Source organism: Amblyomma americanum, chromosome 5 (genome assembly GCF_052857255.1).
Source record: "Amblyomma americanum isolate KBUSLIRL-KWMA chromosome 5, ASM5285725v1, whole genome shotgun sequence".
Classification (NCBI taxonomy): Eukaryota; Metazoa; Arthropoda; class Arachnida; order Ixodida; family Ixodidae; genus Amblyomma; species Amblyomma americanum.
The window spans coordinates 68,996,045-69,008,390 of record NC_135501.1 but is presented as its reverse complement, the minus strand read 5'-3'; the positions used below and the strand labels follow the sequence as shown (position 1 = coordinate 69,008,390).

General features: G+C 45.4%; 1 long non-coding RNA gene and 1 pseudogene across 1 annotated transcript in view; both read right to left on the bottom strand.

Annotated features, from left to right (window-relative positions):
- Nucleotides 1–8,094, bottom strand: part of LOC144134769 (uncharacterized) — a 37,675-nt gene extending 29,581 nt beyond the window's left edge. Inside the window, exon 1 of the long non-coding RNA XR_013315248.1 lies at nucleotides 7,905–8,094. This is a non-coding gene — a long non-coding RNA (uncharacterized LOC144134769). The remainder of the gene's footprint in view (nucleotides 1–7,904) is intronic.
- LOC144135587 (U6 spliceosomal RNA) lies at nucleotides 529–602 on the bottom strand (annotated as a pseudogene).
- Nucleotides 8,095–12,346: the final 4,252 nt, after the last annotated feature.

Genomic DNA, 12,346 nt, shown 5'->3' with positions numbered 1-12,346 from the left:
AAAAGACGAAGAGAAGAAGACGACAACATGACACAAGGACTCGTTTGCATCTGAACATTTTTTGGGAAAAAAACAGCAATATGTACACAAAAAGGCGAAAATACAATGAAGCAGAAGACTCCGGTACAATGACGCTGCACCAGGATTCTTAATCAGGAACGAATTTCACTCGCATCAACAAGAGATCTAAAATATGCAGTTAATATCTTCTTTCTTCTATTCGTCTTCGTCTTTTTTTGCGCTCGTTGACCATGGATTTGATTTCGCCTATAGGCTTCGCAACGTCTGAGACGCGACAGTTCACGAGGCGTCTCGCCTGCATCATCCTTAACGACTGCTTCCGTTAAATTCTGAAGAGCTGTTGCAATCTGTCGGCACCGGCTGAGAGGCAGTGGAGGCTGTGCAGACAGAGCGAGCGCTCGGCTCCTGCATGCATAGCTGCGGTTGAGTGACGTCATGGCTGTAACGGGGGTAGGCAGAGGCGAGCGCTCGGTTTCGGCTGCGGCGGCGGCTGAGTGACGTCATAGCTGTCATTCTTGCACAGGGGCTATGCTAATCTTCTCTGCATCGTTTCAATTTTAGCATATGTACATTGCAAGTAAAGTCACGTCATAGCTGTCACGTGCTTGCCCCTCGGTTGAAGGTGACACTCGTTCACACGGAGCACACAGGGAAAAAAAAGACTACGGACGGGCTTAGTAAAAGCTATCGCTTTTATAAACAAAGCGAAGAGAGAAAATGCAGAAGCACTTTTTCTCGCGTCGGTAAGGCTATCACTAACAGGGTGCACAGGAACCACACTGAAGGATTACAACCCTTAGCTCATCGTAAGTCTTCCAAGAACTTCAGACGCGCCTTCACAGCTGTGCTCTGAAATGAAGTTTGTCCCAGTATCTAGAATCTTGGCTTATGTAAGAGGATGATGATCTAAGCGGCGGAGAGTTTTAGCCAGGTGGACAAGCTTACGCGTAAAATGAGGGCAGAAACAGAGTGGGTTCTGATTTGTCTCATCACAACCGCAGTTTGCACAAGTCAGAGAGAATATCATTGGGATTAAGCGGAACTAGGCATTTGTAAACGCAAGGAGGCAGAAAAGTGAGACTCGCTTCTTAGCGAAAATGTGCTGTGCTAAAAATGCACTTTGAATGCAATGTATTATTTCTTATTAATCTTGCAATTTTTGTCCTTATGCTGATATTTTCATACGAATGATTTCTAAGTATGCTGAGCACTATTTTGAACATGCTAACAAACGCATCAAAAATGCAATTTCTGTCCGCTTAGGATATTTTTTAACATTATAGATATACTAGAAATACACAATCAATGCATTAAAAATAAAGTAAAAATGTACAATAAATTCATTACACTACATCAAAATAAACAGAAACATACAGTTAATACATTAAAAATATATTCACCTCGGCTCGAATTAAAAGGTGTACTTGTCGGATTCACCGGATAAAGCTGATCAATGTGGTATAGGAGAAGCAATGACTGACCTGGGTTTAAGCATCAGGTAACAGACAATCGCAGAGAAAACGCGTTGTCATCAAGGTCGGTGTCAATGCAAGGTCAGGTGACGGGACCTGAACGGGAAAGATGGCGCCACGCACGAAATGCCGACGGAAGGTGACGTCAGCGAAGAGGAACTGTTCCGAGAAGCGTGATACTTAACTTTGGCTTCTATATACCTCCCGAGAGTAGACACATTATCTTGCCCTAGGAGGCGCTTTTTGAGCAGAGACTCTGAGCGCCTAAATAGCCCCACAATCGTCGAAGTGGTCGCGTTCGAATCTGCGGTCTATCAGCAGCCGAACTATTTGTCATAACTTGCGTCAGGCATCGATCAGGAGTCGAACTGTCAACCAACAAATACATGGGCGTCTATGGGAGCCAGACGGACTTGCCAGTCGGGGTCCTTCTCGCTGGCATGTTCAGGCCTAGAGGCGCGCACTGCGCCATTGGCGGTATAATGCTCTCACGCTGTCCACTGTCCACACGTAAATTAAATAAGTGGTGAGTGCCTTTCTGCTATAAGTTATCATAAACGAATGTACTACAGAAAAGAGAGAGTTTCCGGAAAACTTGATTTCAGTGTTTCTGCAAACGTGACTTCGAGAACTAGGTTGTTCCACGCCAGCTTGGAAGTGTGCTGCATAAATGCTGATGGGGACTACCCATTTGTTAGAACTAAGGTATACTTTGCACGAATTAATTTCGTATTTGTTAAAGTACCCTTTAAATGTATTGCCAACATGACATTTCCTAAAACGCGAATTCGAGCACTAACTGCTCAGCGGCAGCTTGAAGTGTGCTGCACACACGTTTACGCGGACAGCTCATTTGTTAATTTTAAAGTGTGCTTTATATGAATTAATCTCATATTTGCGAAAGTACAATTTCTATACTTTGGACACATGGAAAGGCTATTCCCCGAAATGCGATTTTGAGTGCTAGATTGTTCCACGGCAGCTAAAAGTGTGCTTAAAATATGTTTAAAAAGACTGCTCGTTTAGTAAAGTTGTGTACTTGACACGAATTAATTTCATATTTACACTTTTAATACACTGACAAGATAAGAAAACCGCATACATATTTTTTCACGTCTTTGAAACGTGCTCGAAACACGCTTTATGTGACGTATACTTACTTCGAAAGAATTATTGTCATAATTAGGAAAGTACGCTTTTATTATACTGACAAGACGGTAAAACCGCTTACATATTTTTTGAAGCATCTGAAACATGCTCGAAGCATGCTTTAAGTGACGTATTTTTGGCAAACGCTAAGAATATATTTCGAATTCCAATGAAAATTTAAGGGACCTGATTCCGGTACATTTTAAGTCCATTCATGAATACCAAATATGTTTAATATACATTATAAATATCCCGAACTACATTCCAATCCCATTAGATTTCGGTAAGGGGCCGCTGTGGCTCCGCGGTTAGGGCACTCGGCTACTGAGCCGGAGTAACCGGGTTGGAACCCGACCGCGGCGGCCGCGTTTTGACGGAGGTGGTGGTGAAAAGCATTTATTTATCTATATGTACAGAGAGGTGATCGGGGAGAGGCCCCTCGTGGGTCTCACCCCTTAAAATAAAAGGCGGAGTCCCTCATTCTGGGACCCCGTTGATCCTGACGGCTGCGCAGGTCCGCCGAAACAGGGCCTGTTGGGCCGACAGTTCCTGGCAGCTGAGCCGCCTACCTTTACCCTCGGGTAGGGGTAGGGGTGATGAGGGGAAGAGAAGGATTTTGCCTGCATGCCTAAACTATGTGAAAAGTGTCGGAGACCTCTCCACAGAATGAGCAGCGGCCGTCAAAAGAAGAGTCAAAGTGCTTGAGAACCTCCAGGCACAGCAGGGTGTTTGTAAAGAGCCTACGGAGAGTTCGTTCGGCAGGTTTACTCAATCGCTTCATAGAAACCGGGTAGGGCCGGTGTTCAGCATGATAGTGCTTTGTAATGCCTTTAAAAAAAAGAGGGCTGTGGTCTGGGTTAAGGTCCTCCCAAGTAACGCCTGGTGCCCGGTAAGTCAGCGCGCGAAATGCAACCTCAGTGCACGTTGAAGATCCCCAGGTGGTCGAAAGTTTTCTGCAGCCCTTCACTACGGAACCTCTTTCTGGCTCTCTTTCAGTCCCTCCTTGATCGCTTCTTTACGACGCGGTTCGGGTTTCGCCCGAGATACGTTAAACAGTTACTGCGCCATTTCCCTTCATCAACACCAATTAAAAAAATGAAGCGCCACTATTTGTAAACGCCACCGGCAACCACAGGCGACTCAACAGCGTAGTATTGCTGTGGGGAAGCCTGCCGGTAGAAGATAAAATTAAAGGGTTGAAATGGTGAAAACGGCATGCCGAGTTTGCAAAGGCAGGCGATGCGGCTAAAGTCAGATTTCTCCCAAGCACTGAAGGATGTCTTGCTGCGTCGCCTCTTGTCAGTGGTATCCGAAGAATGTTGGCACTGCCGTGGGCCACTCGTGCTGCAGCGTCAGCTGCGTCGTTGTCGGCAGTGGCACTGCTTCCAGGTACCTACTGGACAGGAAAGAGCGCTCTTTCCTGTCACTTCCTCGTTTCGCCTTCCGGCATCTTCTTTAGCGCTGTTTTCGCTATTGTCAGTATGGACCAACTTGCCTAGCAAAAAGTTCTGCTACCGACTGGAAGCTGTCGCATATGACCCTGTTCTAGTGCTTGGTGGTATAAAATGTCTGATATCCGCTACGAGTTACTCGTTGTCGCCATGGCGTAAAGCAGCATTGAGACAATTTGTAGGGCCCTTTTTATATCGTAGAACAGAGCCGATTTATAGGGCGTTTGTGCAGCGATGCGCTACACAGCCGAGTGAAAAGTTGCCAATTTTGGTCAGTTGGAAGTTTATTGGTACAAAATTAGTAGCTTAATTCTGGCCTGTCTCGCAATACCCCTTTTCCAATGAAGCATCGAACGAATGCTTCATTGAAAAAGGTCACAATGCTTGTTTTAAAGCAAGCATTGTGACCACAAAGAAATAAACAGGACACTACTAAACACGCACTAAGAAAGGACTCGGTCTTTGCCGTTCATAATACAGCTTCAGACGGGCGACATGGACAACTTCTGGTTGTCCGCAGCATTGCTGGGAAGATTCCATCCCATCATTGGCGACTTCATAGTCCAGTTCACGTAGCAGACGGAGAAGATTGTTCGGGCCGAAATAGCGCTGCAGTAGTTTTTTAGGGAGTCCTAGGTAGTTTGGTTTACAGGATTCAACGTCCCAAAGCGACTCAGGCTATGAGAGACGCCGCAGTGAAGGGCTGAGCAAACTTCGACTACCTGGGGTTTTTCAATGTGCACTGACATCGCACAGTACACGGAGATCTAGAATTTTGCCTCCATCAAAATTTGACCGCGCGGCCGGAATCGAACCCACGTCTTTGGGGTCACCAACCAAACACCATAATCACAGCCACCGCGGCGGTCGCAGTGAAGTGATGTCTACACCCACAGCGCTCTTCGGTCTTGCATTCTGCGAGGCGTCGTTGCGCTGCCGGCCGTTTATCCGTAGCGCGCAGTCCTTTTTCTGAACGCTGAAGGTATGCGGCGACGTCGATCTTCATCGGTGGCGTTTTGGAGCATGCCTTCGAGCGTGATGCTTGCCTCCTTGTGCTGTGCTGTTCTGTAGACCAGGCTAAACGGTGTCGCATAGGTGGTGTCCTACACGGCATTGTTGTACGAAAAGACGACGTAAGGCAGAATCACATCCCAGGTCTTCTTTCCGGCGTCCACAACCATGGCGAGCATAGCAGCGATGGGTTTGTTCATATGCTGCGTAATACCGCTGTTATGCGGATGGTATGCAGTAGTTGGCTTGTGGTTCGTGTAGCTGTAGTTCAGAATGGCTCGGTTGCTATAATGATTCACTCGTTGACCAATACCGATAATGGGAAGGGATCGAGAAGTTTCATTGCAATCTTTTCAAAGGGCCTGCGCAGTGGTCGCATGGGCAATTACGGCATGTTTTGACATATCGTGCGACGGCGACAGATAGTCGTGGCCTGCAGTATATATCTTGAATTGCGTTGCAGTGTGCGGGTAAACCCAAGGTGCCCAGCTTTTGGTAGTTAATGCGACGCCTGCAGAACCTATTCTCGTAAGCTGTACGGGATGCGAAGGAGGTACGCGGTCATTTTTCGGTGAAGTTCTTCACGGAAGTGCCCTTTCTTTGACAAAAAGAGGGCAAATCATTCTTGAACGCTGCTGTGAAGATGAAGCCTTGCCCTGTAGATACTGGACCACATGCTGTAAGTCGGTGTCCGTGCGTTGTTGTTGCACGAACTCGCCAGTGTTCATCGCTGCCAAAAAGGCATCCTCAACGTCCTCTCGTGGCGGCTTGTCAAAAGGGGTCCGAGACACACAGTGCGGTGTCTCGTTCTCCTTTCGTCCGTCGTCTGCCAGCGCTTCAGTGCTCACAATGTCAATCCAACTCGCCCAGCATCCCACCCTGCTCAATTTACGAGTAGCTGGTCTTGAGGTCCCCACAGGAGAAGTACAGTAGGAGACAAAAGCCTCTGGACTATGTGCTCCGCATGCGAAGCCAATAGCTCGGTTATTATCAGGCGGCTGGAGGCCACAGTTATGGAGGTCAAAGTCAAAATCGTGTTCTTTCACCTTCACAAGTGTGGCCTCCAGCTGGCGTATTATAACTGAGCTATGGGCTAAGCTGGCGGAGCACGTGGTCCTGAGAATTTTGTCCCCAATTGTACTAGACGTTGCCGACCATGTGTTTTGTATGGTCGATGCAGGGGAGGTGGTAGACGTCCTTCTTCGTTATGTTGTTCACGCGGCGACAATCGGCGGGGAAATGAAGTGTGCCTTCTTTCTTCCTCACAACAACCAGTGCCGCCATGGGGCTCTTCGTCGGCTGAACAATGCCGTCGCGAATAATTTCTTCCAATTGGTTGCTGATAGTTTGGCCATTTCGCTGTGACTTACCGATAGAGGTTATGGAGAAGTTGGTCGTGGCCCTCGGTTACGATGGGGTGTTTGGCAATTGGTGTTTGTCGTACTTTCGAATGCAACGAAAACCGCTCATTTTCACATTGCAGACGACTGCGTATGTGTCTTTGTCGGTTTCTGGGCAGAGGAAGATTGACGTGGTAGTTGGGGAGTTCTCTTGTTTAGGCAAATATGCGTTTTGGTGAGATAGGGTGAAGTCATCTCGAGCGTCGCATCCTTCGTCTAAGAAGGCAATCGTCATGCCTATGTTGAGCCGTTCATGCTATTCGCTGAAGTTTTTTTATCAGTACCCGAGCTCGTCGGTTACAGAACCAGACGACGGCCACTATCGTTCTGAGAGCAACTGCGTGCTTCCCTCGATGATCAGTAGAAAGTATTTGACAGTTGTAAACGTTCAGGGCTCTGTTACCGCGCACACCTGAGTTGTGTCAGAAATACCAAACCGCCGAAATCCACTTCTACAATTTTGCTGCGGCTAAATAAACCGCACCAGAAAAACTAAATGTAATGGCCAGTGCAACTATCAACACTTAAAAGAGAAAGGAAAAAACGAAGAGGGCAAATATATTCCGCTTTAAGTGTATGACGCTAAAGCATAAATGGGTATATTTCCGTATACGCTGATTTGCTGATTTTCGAGTTTACATTTTCAGCTCTCTGTCTTCATACCACTCCCGGTAGTGTGGTGCATCCGTTCAGTGATGAGCCAGTGCCCCTGCAGGAGGCTGTTTCAAACACAGGCACCGGGAGGACTCTCAGCAACCTCTCGCGAGCAATCAGTAATCAGTTTTCCGAGTAACCTCTCGCGTATAATCAGTAATCAGCTTTGTGAGTAGCCTCACACGACTCATCAGTAATCGTTCTTCCGAGCAACCTCTCGCCAGTAATAAGTAGTCAGTAATCAGTTTTCCCAGCAACCTCTCGCTAGCAGTCAGTAATCAGTTTTCAAAACAAACTATCGCAAGTAATCAGTAGTCAGTTTTCCGAGCAGCCTTTCGCGAGTAATCAGGACCTTATCTGCCACTTGCCACGATAGGCGGTTTGCTCACAGTTCATAGGGCAGGCGGGGATGACGTCACAAAGGTCACGACACGTAAGTATTGTACGCAAATGATGTTATTGCGATAATAAAATACAGCCGAGACGGAATTGTGTGCGTTTGAGGCGTACGCCAGCTTGTCGGCAGTCCCTGACACCAAAACCTAAGGCGCCCTCACTAGACGCGAAGTGATATGAAGAAATAAAGAGGGGCCATACAGGTACTCACAGAATGATCATTATTGCATAATCACTTAAACTGAGGTATCTTCCTCAGCTTCGCGACACCAACTGTGTATTTCAATATCTTAGAGCGTCTTGGTCGAAGCACGAATTCATCTGCCGTAGTTATGGAAACATTTACTTACCTTTAGTCTTAAAGAGGTACTTCTACAAAGTGTTTCTTGCCGGCTCTGTTGCAATTCTGCAAAAGCCGCTTTGACGTAACGCTTGGTCCACCACTATATAAAACTCGATTCGACGCGCACATGACAGCTTGCCTGTAGGGCGAGCGAGATGGCTGTTCGGAGGCAATCTTCTTAAGTCGTCGTTCCGCGTTACCTTTCAGTACAGCACGAAATGAATGTTACTGTGAGTGAAGTCATTGTGCTCGAAGAAGGAAAGCTCCTACGCAGAGAGTTCAGTGCCGCTACAGAATTCAAACTCGTTCATTGTCACAGGCTGTTTCCACCCAGCTTGACATTTGACGGGGCAGCGTACAGGAACAACTTCTTATTTGCAGGTAGTTCACTAACCTGCGATCAGAATGATCATTGCTAGTGTGCTGGACTTCTTGGTTTAATCACCCGGTGTGATACTCTGACCTGAGATTCCTTTCGCTGTATTCTCATTTAATACTCATGAAATTTTATGTTAGAGGTGATCAAGCGTCACTTTTCCTAGGGCGTCCGTATTACCAATGGTTAATTGTGGGCTAGATAATAAACGTGGAAATTCTTAAAACGTTCGCTGACCCGTGGCAGCTGTTTCGCATATTTACAAACAATGTGTGCTAGAGTGCGTTACTGTAGCTTCCTTCAACTGCAACACGGCCTGAGGTAAAGGATGCATTAATAGTCCAGGGCATGGTGTGGCTATAGAGAAGCTGCAGACGCTTAGAACCCAGGAGAAGCTTGTTCTTGCATTTGGGTTTAGAGCTCGGTGCTTCCATAAGGGTCATGATATATAGGACAAGAGAGAACAAAAGAGCGAAACAGCTGGGCACTTGCTTCCATCATCTTTCCAAGCTCCGTCAATAATGTGGTTCAAGCTTTGCTGAGCCGATCCGTTTTGGAGCTACCGCTTTTTTCCTTTCGTTATTTCACATCGTGACATTTTTTGTCGCCACTAGCGGTTTTAAATGTCTCCAGCGCACGTGGCGGTATCAGCTGCATCGAAGAAGAAGCACTGGCTTCCACGACGCACGTCGTAATTAGTACGGTGCAAAAGAAGACCTGCGCAAAATGAAGTGTTGAGCCGTTTCGAAAATGAACAAAGTTGTAGTGAGGAAAAGCATGTGTTTCATTGTGGTTGTAGACTGCGAAATCGCAACACTCAGAGAATACGATATTGCGTTCTTAAAATTTACATTGCGTTTTAAATAGTATCGAGATGTTAGATATTAATTCTGGGACGCGGAGATACGGGCAGTGACTCTAAAGGAATGTTGTGTCCTGTGTAAAACATTCATCTCTAGAAAGACATCCCTCCCTTTGCGGAACACACCATAGTAAAGATTTTGGACGGAGCCTAGTACTCTAGCTTGAAGTGCGCTATTTCACGAAGCGAAGGAAAGAGGTACTGAAAAAAACACGTGTTCCGTTGATCGTACGGTTATTTTCAAAGGTAATCGCAGGGAAACGAAGGAACGTATTAACAAGTACAGGTTGTACAGTCTGGATCTCTACTGCCAGCTTCTTTTTGATAGAGTCAATTATTTAGGAGCAGAACAATCTTGCTGCGTGCAGTTTTAGGCTACTCTCATAAACAAAACTCAGAGTGTTTCGTGGTCGGTGCCGACGCGCGAACTTTTCGAAAACATAGACTTAATCAAATAATCACAGCGAAGGAGTTTTTGCCATCCGGGATACAAAAAAAAGGCAGTTGCTGGGAGCAAGGATGTTCTGAGTAGGCTGATTCTTTTTGTATTTCGCAAAGTTGTATTTAGCAAAAGTAAAGGGTGCAGTACAGTTTTACTTATAGGTCTACAAGTCAACCACAACCGTCAAGAAAGGGAAGAAAATAGTTAAAGGGGAAAGCAGTGCCTTTATTAAAAGGGTCGTTCGCGGCATTCCTTCGCCCTTTCACCCTTACAGTCTGTTCTTACTTTTTCGTATATATGCGTGCTTCCTTCAGCCATTGCCCAAAGTATCAGTTATCTGCCAGTCTGGGTATTTCATAAACTTGTATTGAAAGCACGTGATCAGTGGAATGGTGCCAAATCATCAGACCTCACCTGAATGAGCTAAAAGTAAAGCTTAGAGCGTCTCCTTCATCTCAACAAAAATTTACTGAAGGCTTCAAATCTTCCAGGCTATCAACTAATGGTATAATATTGTCAGCATAATTAAATCGGGGACCTCCATCGTTACATTTCCGTCTAATCTGTGCGACAGAGTGTAACCTAGATTGCTTTCTTGTAGCTTTCTTTCCATTTTTATCATATAAAGCAAGAACAGCAGCGGTGGTGCAGGAAAACCCTGCCTTAATACATTGTTTTTATTTGGAAAAAAAACAGCGCACCTTTATACACGGACAGAGGCAGATATAACGACACAGCGTTGAAGTCAGCGCTGTGTCGTTATATCTGCCACTGTCCGTGTCTAAAGGTTCGCTGTTTTTTCCAAATATGAGCTACGAACTAGCCCATTTGACCACTCTTGTAATACATTGCGTACTTCGACAGTTGTTGTATTTTTTATCCCTTCCCACGCCATTTCGCTATGCCTTCTGAGTATGTTTTTTTTAGAATATCAATATTCTCATGACGGATAAACTCATATTTCTGTATCTTCCATATGAGTTTCCTATTCGACCTGTCATACGCACCGATTTTGTCCAGGTAGTTTATATTCACAGGTTTGTTTTCCTCACAAGCTCTTAATTTTCCACTGTCCCTCCCATAACTCGCCCACTAGCTCCAGCTGGTCTGCCATACTCGGGATACACCAGCCAGCCCCTGGGCTGTTTAAATAATTTTACCAGGCTCCAAGGCGGCAATCTTTTCTAATTAAGAAAATTCTTACTCTCTCCAAGACGCATGTCAAAACAGTAAGTACGGAATAAAACGTTACCGTGGAGCCTGTGGTAGACGGGTAAAAAGCATTTCTTCGCTGCAAAGGAAATCATCCTGAAATTTTGTATGATGCTTTTGTGGGGCTTCTGTGGAACATGCGCTGTTGTACCATTCTATCCGATGCACGATTTACACCCCAGGAAGATTGTTCAAAGCATTTACTTGCGAATACTGTTCGCAAAATCCGTCACATGATTTTTCTTAACCGACAAACGCGGCTACCTGACAACCACTGCGTCGCTGTTTTGCCCTGCGGATCTCAACAGAAGGCCTTTACAGGAGGTTTCGTGTTAGCAGTCATATGTTGCGACAGTTATTCGTCCGACTCCGATCAGGAATCATTTATTTCACTCTGCATGTACAGCGAGCAGGAACAGCAGGTTATCGTCGCGACAGTGCCAAAAGAAACCGCATTGTCCGATGGACAACAAGTGTGGATGGCAGCGGTCGCTTTCAACGTTTCAAAGACATAAGTTTTTTGCGGCCTGGTGCTTCATATTTTGTATTAGCTTGGAGAACATATAAGCAATCAGACGGGAAGAGCGAAGGAACCTAAAGGCAAAGAACTGGCCTGAACTTTAGGTCAGTTTTATTTACTACATTTGTAAAATTGTATTAAATTTTCTTCGTAATATCAGCAAACATAAAAAGGAACCTAACGAACCAGTTTGAAAACAATAACAAAAATTCAATCATGAAAAGAAAACCGCCGAAAGCTGCAAGCTACAGTGCTAGCTAAAAAATATGCAAAAAGTTTTGCGCTAAGATTTTTGTCTTTAGACGGACACTAACAGAGAAACACAATAGATTTATATGTACACATCCCAGCGCTCATGAACGGGACAAACGCAACACAAGGTTTTTTTTTAATTTGTAGCATGTAGGTTGATAAAAATGTGAAATTCTTAATTGCAGACAAGAATTAAATGGTCTCCATGGAAGGCGTGTGAAATACTGTCTAGCTGAAATTCGTTCAATCAACCGGCACGTTAAAGGTAAGGACTGGCACTTATCGTTCAGGCTGATTCCAGAGCGCTGTGCAAAATAATTTTTCTCTTATTAATGCTTCCTTTTCAAAGACTCTTCGCCACTTCAGAGCAAATATAGTCCCTTGTGAAGAGGTCGTAGCTGTCCCAGCTCTGTTAAGGCCCGCTCGACCTGTTAAACTCAAAAATGAGTTCAGACACTTGGTTCTTAGCACGTCTCAGCTGAATCACATTGTACAGCTCTGCTTCCTTTCGATCACAGCTTTCCGAACTTCACTGCTCTTTTTCAGAATCAGGAGTTAGAAGCGACCATGAATAGCAGGGTTGATACAGCGCTTTAGTTTCTAACCCTACAATATATTGTGTCTTATGTGTCTTAGGCGAATGGGTTTAAAGTTCTAGGTGTTTAGGTAGATGCAGGTACGCTGTAGAGCTAGAGCATCCGCCTTACGTGCATGAGTGTCGGGGTTCAAATTATGGTGCTGCGCAATTCTCCACCGGGTAAACAAAAAAAACTCCGCGGATTAAA